Genomic DNA, 10,000 nt, shown 5'->3' with positions numbered 1-10,000 from the left:
TATAAACATTATGTTATAATTTAGCTATTGAAAGCAGATCCTACAAGCTCATATGTGGCGCGCTATAACGAGCTTTTATAGGCCTGCTATTTTCGAAAAACCGTGAAAAATATTTATTTCAGAAAACTGGGGGGATTTAGAAGATTTTTTTTGAAAATGTTGAATTAAACGGTTATACCCGAACACGACGTCAAGCCGTTGCTCCTCGTATACGCGGAGTTTGACGGTGCCCGATGGTGATCGGTATACCCATGTCCTTCTCGGTCGAAAGGCAAGTGCGCTATATACCGACTGAGCTATAATACCCGGACACATAACAGAAGACTGACATGGGAGAGTCAACAGGACTGTGTGTATAGCCTCGGGAAAGCCAGACGTTTTAACAGGACTGTGACACAGTGGACACAGGCTGGAGGTATACTGTATATATACAGTAAGTATAGGGAAGGTGAAACTCGATCATGCCATTATTGTGTTCAACGTATATAGACGTATAACAAAGAAAATGACCCCAAACATGTTTGATATATACGTGAAATATCCCTTTGGCCCTGCAAGACCCCGGATATATTTACACTTGTCATTCTTTTTTTTTCTTTTTTTTTTCCAGGAGGAAAATATATTGGTTTTTTTGTTTTTTTTTGGACACAAATAGGGTCAAATAGTGGTTAAAGGTAGAGTAAGTGATTTCACTCAATTCAAATATCACTTATTTTTTTGTTTAGTTGTGATAATCCTCTCTAGTGTGCTGACCATATAAGGAGTTCCTCCCTGTCCCCAGTTAACCCCTGGGGGGTCAAAAAACCTTAGGTTTCGTTTTTGACTCTCTATCCTGATTGGACGAAGGCTTAGGTCCCACAGCCAAAAACGAAACCTATAAGGTTTTTTGAGTGAAATCACTGAATATACCTTTAAAAGGAAACGAGGGAAAGAGGAAGGAAGCACATAGGGTAATCTCATTAAGATGATATCTTAATGAGGCGTCCCCCCCCCCACTAACTAATTACTACTAGTTGGTGCCTAATTGGTTCCCGAGCCGACTGTAACCGGGTCTCCCTCTCTCTATCGTGATGGCGATGAAGATGATGATGGTGGTGATGTTGGTTGTAGTGGTTTGCGTTCCCTGGCTGATGAATGTTGTTACAGCGAGGAGGAGGAGGAGGGAGGAGGGAGGAGGAGGAGAAGGAGGAGGAAGAGGAGGAGGAGGAAGGAGAAGGAGGAAGGAGGAGGAGGAGGAGGAGGAGGAAGGAGGAGGAGGAAGGAGGAGGAGAAGGAGCTTCGTGTTACACTCCTCTCTCTCTAGACGCCATGATGCAACAGGGTGGAAACGGCTCCTGCAGAGAGAGTGGGGAGAGAGAGAGAGAGAGAGAGAGAGAGAGAGAGAGAGAGAAGAGAGAGAGAGAGAGAGAGAGAGAGGGAGAGGAGAGAGAGAGGGGGGGAGAGAGAGAGAGAGACAGCTCAGCAGAAAACCTGTGTATGAGATTTCTCTCTCTGCATTATTGAGCCATTTCTGCTATTTCTTTCTAACTTCCTTTCTTCCTTTCTTCCTTCTACAGTAAATTCTAAGCACAACTCGATACAAAACTGTACGACACCATAAACAAGCATTACACTTGTTCAATTCATCATAACATTTAGAGACGTACAAATATACACTTTCTATATATATAGCATAACAACAGGAAATCATTATAGAGGTACTTTAAAAGGGGACAGGCTGATATAAAATACATCTTGTAATGCGTCTTGTTTCATACGAGAAAGAAGCCGGGATGGACTAAAGGGAAGGAGACAATACAACTGTAACCAGGTGATACTTCACACGAGTCTGATTGTTGATGCCCTGCAGCTTTGAGGGTTTGCGTGAACACTAAACATTGGCTGATGATTGCCTGATCGCTCCGTGTATAGCGACGATTTGATTGGGCTGAGCAAAAAGTACATATTGAGTAGTATAAATGTGAGAAAAGTGAAGACGTCAACGGTGATTGGCCCCGAGGAATGACATTCGTGATGATTTGATTGGCTGAGCATGCACGGCAATGCCATTGGCAATGAATGGAGAATTTACGTCACATGTGTCTGAGCAAATCGCTATTTTTTTGTCCTAACACAAAGATTACATTCCATTGTCAATATATTTTCACCACAGTGTTGCTTTGGCAGCAAATTTCTATTTTAGTTTAGTCAGTCTTTGGAGTAAAACTTAATTTAGTTTTAGTCATATTTTAGTCACCTGGAGTGACTAAATATCATACGACTTTTAGTCAACTAAATCTATAGTTGATTTAGTGGACTAAAAAGTATTTTGGCGGCTTTGATGCCGTCGTAATGACTGATTTTACACTTGCTGAAAATAGCCGATCTACAAGCTCACGATCTACAAGACACTTCGTGAGCTTTGTAGATCTGCTATTTTCAGCATGCGACCAAGTGTAAAATAACGTAGCCTGGATCTCTTGTCCACTATAGTTCCTTCCTAACATTTTAGTCTAGTTTTTATTTGTTGGTGAAACTCTCAGTATATTTATAGTCTCAGTTTTAGTCATCATATCTTAGTTTTCATTTAGTTTCCATTTAGTCTTCGTCGGTGAAAAAAGGTGGCCGACGAACATATTTTTCGCCATATAGTTTTAGTCGACGGAATCACCACATACTGAACAGCTGAACGGGAACTCCCCTCCCTCCCTCCCTCCCTCCAGAGAAAACTGCATGATATGAGGGCCTCTTAATAACACCAGCTTGCGTGAAGCGCCATTCTAAACACACGTAACGAGCCTTCATCTGACCTCGAGTCAACCTCGCGCAGCTTTTGTCTGCTGTTTTTTGTTCTGTTGTCGCGGCTGGTGTTATATAGCTGTGTGTGTGGGCGGGCGCACACACACACACACACACACACACACAGCGAATGACGCTGCAGCGGTCCATGTATAAGATGCCATGCATGCACAGCACAGTCACGTCGCGCTATAGGTCTTTCACTTCTAGTGATTTTGACTTTTATTTTTATTTTTATTTTTATTTTTATTTTTATTTTTATTTTTATTTTTATTTTTATTTTTATTTTTATTTTTATTTTTATTTTTATTTTTATTTTTATTTTTATTTTTATTTTTATTTTTATTTTTATACATTGGTGACTATTGTATGAATATATAGGAGGGGTCCCTCAAAAAAACCCAAAACATAATTTCCTCGTCCGGTAAACACCCCGGCCATTTTTTTTAAGTTGCTAGTCAATATTTAGATATCTGATAATGCATGTTAGCTGCCCCGTTGTTCCCTTCCTATACAAACCCATTGCATGCTGCTTTTGGTGTTTCAAAGCATTATGTTATAACTTTAGCAGACCTATACAAGCTCGTAGCGTGGCACTCGTTGCCGCGCCATGAGCTTGTAGATCTGCTATTTTTTGATAAATCGTGAAAATGTGTCGCAAATATTTGAATATATATTCTTTCAGAGCGAACGTTTTTTTTTTTTTTTTCATCTCAAATCTTTGCTTTGGGGGGGTTGGGGGGGGGTGTCCCTGGAACAACTATTTTCAGGCCAAATACAGATAAATATTGGGGGTCCTTGACCTTGACATGAAAAAGGTTGAGCACCCACTGACATTGTTTTTTAGAAGACCATTTATTTTTTAGGTTTTTAGAAGACATTGTTTGGGTATTAAATGGTCCTCAGGTCTAAATGTGAATTCATCCATGAAGCGTGTGACTGTGAGGAAACTACAGCCGGACAGACACGGTGACTGTGTGATTGTCACGGTTTCGCAGTGAAGGACCGAACCCAACTGCAGAGTTAAAGTTATTAAGTTATTAAAGCAGAGAAGCATACAAGAGAAGCATATAAGTCCGAAAAAGCAATACTTTCAAAGCATAAATGCAAAAAAAAAAAAAAAAACAGAAGTCCAGAAGTTAATACAAAGCACAAGAAATCCAAGATACCTTTTATAGGAGACCAAAATAACAAAGCACAAAGTCCAAGGCAGATCACTGGAACAACGATGCATGTACTGACAGTGTGTTGCCTTCCAGGCTAGCCGCAATTTGCAACTCTAGATTTTTAGCCGCCATTTTGATTTTTGCAACGTGCCGTAAAACAAGACGTGAGGGGGAGTGCTTGTTTAATAGCGTCCCTCCCTCCCTAGGGCGTCGGCCTCTTCTTTGGGTGTCTTACCTGCGCAGGTAAGATTCTATTAAACAAGCACTCCCCCTCGCATCTTGTTTTACGGCACGTTGCAAAAATCAAAATGGCGGCTCGATATTGTCACTCTTGGAATATTTTGGACAGAAAGTAGCTCATAACATCTCTACGGGGGATTTTTATGAAAAACAAGCTCGGCAGATTGAAAGAGGATAATTCAAGCTTGGACTGCAGCTGCAATGTTGGTGAGTTTAACGTCATTTAAGACCAGGAGATCACAAACCAAAAAAGATGAATAGGAAGTGGATGGAGGGTATTGCAACTCTAGATTCAGCCCATTGTAAAAAAATCTAGAGTTGCAAACTGCGGCTACTTCCAGGCTAGTGTTGGTGCAGGCTTTATTTTCTGTAGTAGGCTATTAATGTGTGCCTATTAAGCGACCCATAGGTTAAAGTGACCCAAGCCTGCTTGATTGTACCTGATTGATTGTCACCTGTGTAAGCTGCATTGAGGGCTAATCAGTACAATGAAACTCCATGTGTGTGAGGGAGAGCAGGCAGAACAATGTTTGCTGTGAAGAGAGAGGTTAGCTGTGCTGTTTGAGACTACGGAAAGAGCATTGTTTGTACGTTTAATGTTTATTTCCATTTAATGCAAGGAGCGTAACACGTATTTGGATTTAGACAGGATTGTTATGATTTTGGTTTTATTATTTAAATGCCAATTGTTTAACCGCTTTTTGACGACTTACATGCTGTAGAGTTTTGCAGCAGTTTGATGGACTATTTGCAAAGGTCTGTATTATTTCACGTGACTCTTAACAGTCAATTGTATTTGTACATTTTACCGTGTTACAGTTTCACTCCTTTTTGAATGGAGTTTGGCTGGGGCTGCCTAATTGTCGTTACAACACCTCAGTGGGGGCAGTACAGACAGTGTGTTTTGGGGGAATGAGTCCAGTCTCACATAGGGAGCAGGGGTGATTGCAGAAGTGTTCTCAGGTGTGGAATGGGCATGTTGGCACTGTTGGGCTGCATGACGAGGGGGTGGAAACAGGTGTGTGACAATCAAGGACTGAGAGAGAGGGAATGGAGAGTGGGAAGTGGCTGACGTGGAGACATGGGTCTGCAGAGCGACAGACCATATTATGACAGTGATGGGGTTGGTGGCGGGGGGGAGATGCGGTATGGCTGAGACAGGACCCAGAGACATGGAAGTTGACAGACGGAAGCGTGTGTGTGTGTGTGCGCCGCCCGCCGCCCCTTGTCTGCAGTGGTGGAAAAAAGTCTACTCAATTGTTTTTACTTAACCCATTTAGGTCTGATGTCGAAATTTAAAAATATTTTTTCCCCCCCTCAAAAACCTCATGTTTTGTATATCGGTGGTTCTCAATATGTCATGTCAAGGACCCCAAAGATTGTATTATGTGTAATATGCCGCCGACACCCATCTGATGTTGTTCCTGCCGGGACCTTCACCAGAGGCAAAGATTTGAGTTAGAAACTGAAACGCTGAAAGAATATTATTCAAAGATTTAAGGCACATTTTCACGATTTTTCAAATAATAGCAAGACCTACACAAGCTATGAGCTATGAGCTTGTAGATCTGCTATTTTTCAATAGCTATAAATTATAACATAATGCTAACACCAAAATGGGTTAAGTACCAATATTGCAATTTTTGAACTACTTCGTTACAAGTAAAACAAATTGAAAATGTGTACGTGAGTAACACTTTTACTCACTTACTGTACTTGTATACATTTTCAATTTTCATTGTCAATGCACTTCTACTCAGTAAAAGTACAAAAGTATCGGCATCAAAATGTAGTTAAAGTATAGCTACTCAAAGTAAAAGTAGTCATTGTGCAGAGTGTGCCATTCGCACAAGTCCAAAATGTGCACAAAGTCTATTGAAAACAGCAGAACGTGGCATTGTGAGCTTGTAGAAATCGGCTATTTTCAAATAAATAATAAAATAAGACTCGAAAGTCAAATGAGAGTAGGAGTAAAAGTACAAATGTTGGCTCTGAGACGTATATGTGGAGCAGAAGTAAAAGTATTGGGAATTAAGTAAAGTACAAATACCTCAAAATTGTACTAAAGTACAGTGCTTAAGTAAAAAATATTTAGTTACTTTCCGTCACTGCTTGTCTGTTATAGCCTTTCAGACAGCGCGCAGGTCGTCCTAATGCCGTTATCCTGCTTTTTTAACGCGTTTTAACGTTAACACGACGCAGCCTTCTGCTGTTGTTTTGTTTGTTTGTTTGTTTTGTTTTGGAGGTTTTTTTTGGGGGGGACAAACCCGTTCCTTTTGAGTTAACCCATTCTGTGCAGGAACCCATTTTGGTGTTAGCATCATGTTATGCTTTAGCTATTGAAAAATAGCAGATCTACAAGCTCATAGCGCGCCACCGAGTGGCGCGCTACGAGCTTGTAGGTCTGCTATTTTTGAAAAATCGATGAACGACTGACATTTTTAGAATCTGATCTCAGGTCAGAATGGGCTCATCAGACCAGTGTGTGTCCAGTGGAAACCTCGTATGAATCTGATCTCAGGTCAGAATGGGCTAACACTTCTCCTCTCTGTTTCCTCCGCGCAGGTCATCTGAATATCTGAACACACTCCTGAAACTACATACGCCCTAAACGTGAGTCAGTGTCTCTCTCTCTCTCTCTCTCTCTCTCTCTCTCTCTCTCTCTCCTCTTGCGGAAAATCAAGCCCAGTTGAATGACTGGAAGTTATGACCAATAGTCCTCCACTGGCTTCGGCTATTGTGTGTGTGTGTGTGTGTGTGTGTGTGTGTGTGTGTGTGTGTGTGTGTGTGTGTGTGTGTGTGTGTGTGTGTGTGTGTGTGTGTGTGCGTCTATCTATCTATCTATCTATCTATCTATCTATCTATCTATCTATCTATCTATCTATCTATCTATCTATCTATCTATCTATCTATCTATCCATCCATCCATCCTCCTGGGGCCTTCTGCCAGCTGGTTGTGGAAAATGTACTGAACCACACACACACAGACACAGACACAGACACACAGACACACACACACACACGCACACACACACACACGGTCTCAGGGCTAGTTCAGTAATAGTTTCAGGGCTAGCAGCAGACCAGTGGAAAATATGACAGGCTGATGTTTTCCGCTGGCTCTTTACTGCAACCCAACGCATGTTTTTCCTCTTTCCCTTCCTCTTCCTCCCTCTCTCTCTCTCTCTCTCTCTCTCTCTCTCTCTCTCTCTCTCTCTCTCTCTCTCTCTCTCTCTCTCTCTCTCTCTCTCCTCCGAGTCTGTTCGCTTTCCTCATATTCCTGTCTTTTGCTGTGTGTGTGTGTGTGTGTGTGTGTGTGTGCGCGTGTGTGTGTGTGTGTGTGCGTGCGTGCGCACTCGCGTCTCTCTCTCTCTCTCGTAAATGGAAACATGTTGGTGAAACCCTCACAGCTGTGGAAGAGCTGCTGTTCCCTAACACAATTACCTTTTTTGCGTGCGTGCGTGTTGCACACACAGAGCCTCTTACAGACAGACTAGTCTGCCTGCATGCCCCAAAAATGTATATCAGAATGTGAAAGAAAGAAAATGCAAACATTTTTTTCTTCACACCAGACCTTTCAAAACGCACGTCGAGGCAGAGACGACGCTCGCCTTCACTCCATCACGGATTGAACATCAAATCAAAGTGTAAGACTATATAGGCTCTGTATATTATGCACACAGCGGCCATGTTGGCTAGTGGTGGGACAAAAAGCACTCAAACATTTCACAAAAGTATCAATACTGTAATATTGAAATACTACTGTTTACAATTAAAACATTTATACTGCCACCTGCTGGACAGCACAGCCCAACCTCGGACGACTGCCGAGGCCATTTCAATGCTGGACCCACATCCTGTTTCGGGGCGTCCATGTGTAAATTGAAGCCATCCTTGCTCCTAGAAAGCGCCAATGTTTTTCCATCTAGACCACCGGATAATCAGCAAAGGCCTCCGTCTGGACATCGCGCGTTTTATCGTAACCACAGAGAGCTCCGTATAGATTTAGAGTTATTCAGCTTTTTTAGTCATCCTGTATAATGGGAGGTGGACGGCAGCGCGGTTGCGCAACCCGATCTCGGATCGAATAATATTACTAATAATAAAGCTTATCAGATGGAACATTACGCCCATGAAGCAGTTGCCGGTTGGATTCCTTCTGACGGAACGTTCCGCCATGAGCAGCTAATTGGTTAAGAGTCCAGAATTCAAAATATGCTTGAGTGGAGTATAGTACAAAATCTGTTGGCATCAAAATGTATACTAATAGGCCTATACGGAAAAGTATAAATGTTTTCATTTAGTTTTAGTCACATTTTAGTCTCCTATGGAATGTTTTAGTGTTAGTCTAGTGTTTTTTCTCTAGAATTTTAGTCGACTAAATCTACAGTTGATTTAGTCGACTAAAATGTATTTTGATGCCGTCGTAATGACTGAAAATTGTGAGCTTGTAGTGCAACCAAGAGTAAAATACCTTATACTGGATCTCTTGTCCACTAGTCCCTTCCTAGCATTTCCAGTCTAGTTTTTTAGCTGTTGACGTTTTAGTCATCATATACCTTTAGTTTTCATTTAGTTTCCATTTAGTTTTCTTCAGCGAAAGTCGACGGACATATATATTCTTTGTAGTTTGGTGGTCTGAGAGGCTAAATGAATGTCATCAAAATAGTGGTTCTGTGGCAAAAGAAAAGACAAATAAATAATAATAAATAATTAAAAAAAGTGCGTAAAAAGGTTTCTGTCTTTGCATAATTATAAAGTATGCTAAACAGTATACCGCATTACTCATTTGTATAGTCGAGTATACTATTTGACCAGGAGTGTCAGTCTGTCTGTACTTTGGCTTCAAGTACATTCGTTTGTGTGTGTGTGCGTGTGCGCGCGCTACTGTTCAGATTGTGCACGTGTGCACGCGGTACGTTCTGCGGATTAACCCATTCAGGGCGGCAATTATAAGGAACCCCTTTTGGTGTTGTTAAAGTATATCATGTTATACTTTCAGCTATTGAAAAAAAAAATTAGCAGATCTACAAGCGCATACAGGCTTGTAGGTGTGCTATTTATTAATATGTTTCTCTGTGTGTCGAAGGGCTCGGGGGGGGGGTTGCGTATACAAGCACAGGTTCTCATAGCAGCACCACCACATCATCACCAGCAGCACTCTAACCTTGGCACAGCCGATACTTCCTCCTCCTCCCACGCACGCACGCATGCACACACACACACACACACACACACAGACACACACACCCTCGCGCAGGCACGCACACACACACACACACGCACACACACACACACACACACACACACACACACACACACACACACACATACCTCATCCTGTCTCACTGAGGCTGTGGCAGCTGCCACCTCCCACACATATTATACTCTATAGTCAGGGCGCGTGCGCACGCACGCACGCACGAAACGCACACACACACACACACACACACACACACACAGACAGACACACTGTTCTCTGGCAGAAATATACTGTATCCGGTATAGTTCATCAATTTCTTACCTGTTTTATTACATCACTATACAATGAAGTGTCTGCGTGCGTGCGTGCATGTGCGTGTGCGTGCGTGTGTGTGTGTGTGTGTGTGTGTGTGTGTGTGTGTGTGTGTGTGTGCGTGCCGGCCCCTCGACATACGGTATATGCACGTACGACTGTATAACGTCTTGTGAGGTGTCAATCAATCAATCAATCAATCAATCTTTATTCATATAGCACGTATAAAAACAACCAAAGTTGACCAAAGTGCTTCACAACAAAAGACATAACAATAAACAAATTAAAATACTATACAGTG

The 10,000-nt window shown here is 42.0% G+C and overlaps 1 protein-coding gene across 6 annotated transcripts in view; it reads left to right on the top strand.

Moving 5' to 3' along the window:
• Nucleotides 1-10,000, top strand: part of hivep2a (HIVEP zinc finger 2a) — a 113,641-nt gene that overhangs the window by 36,168 nt on the left and 67,473 nt on the right. For all 6 annotated transcript variants that reach the window (XM_080791646.1, XM_080791647.1, XM_080791648.1 and 3 more), the window contains exon 3: nucleotides 6,750-6,797. The gene's annotated coding sequence lies outside the window, so the exon portion shown is untranslated. The remainder of the gene's footprint in view (nucleotides 1-6,749; nucleotides 6,798-10,000) is intronic.

This window comes from Protomyctophum bolini, assembly GCF_963924005.1.
Source record: "Protomyctophum bolini genome assembly, chromosome: 19".
Lineage (NCBI taxonomy): Eukaryota > Metazoa > Chordata > Actinopteri > Myctophiformes > Myctophidae > Protomyctophum > Protomyctophum bolini.
Note: the sequence above shows the minus strand (reverse complement) of the source record. Positions and strands in the feature narration are given on the sequence as shown.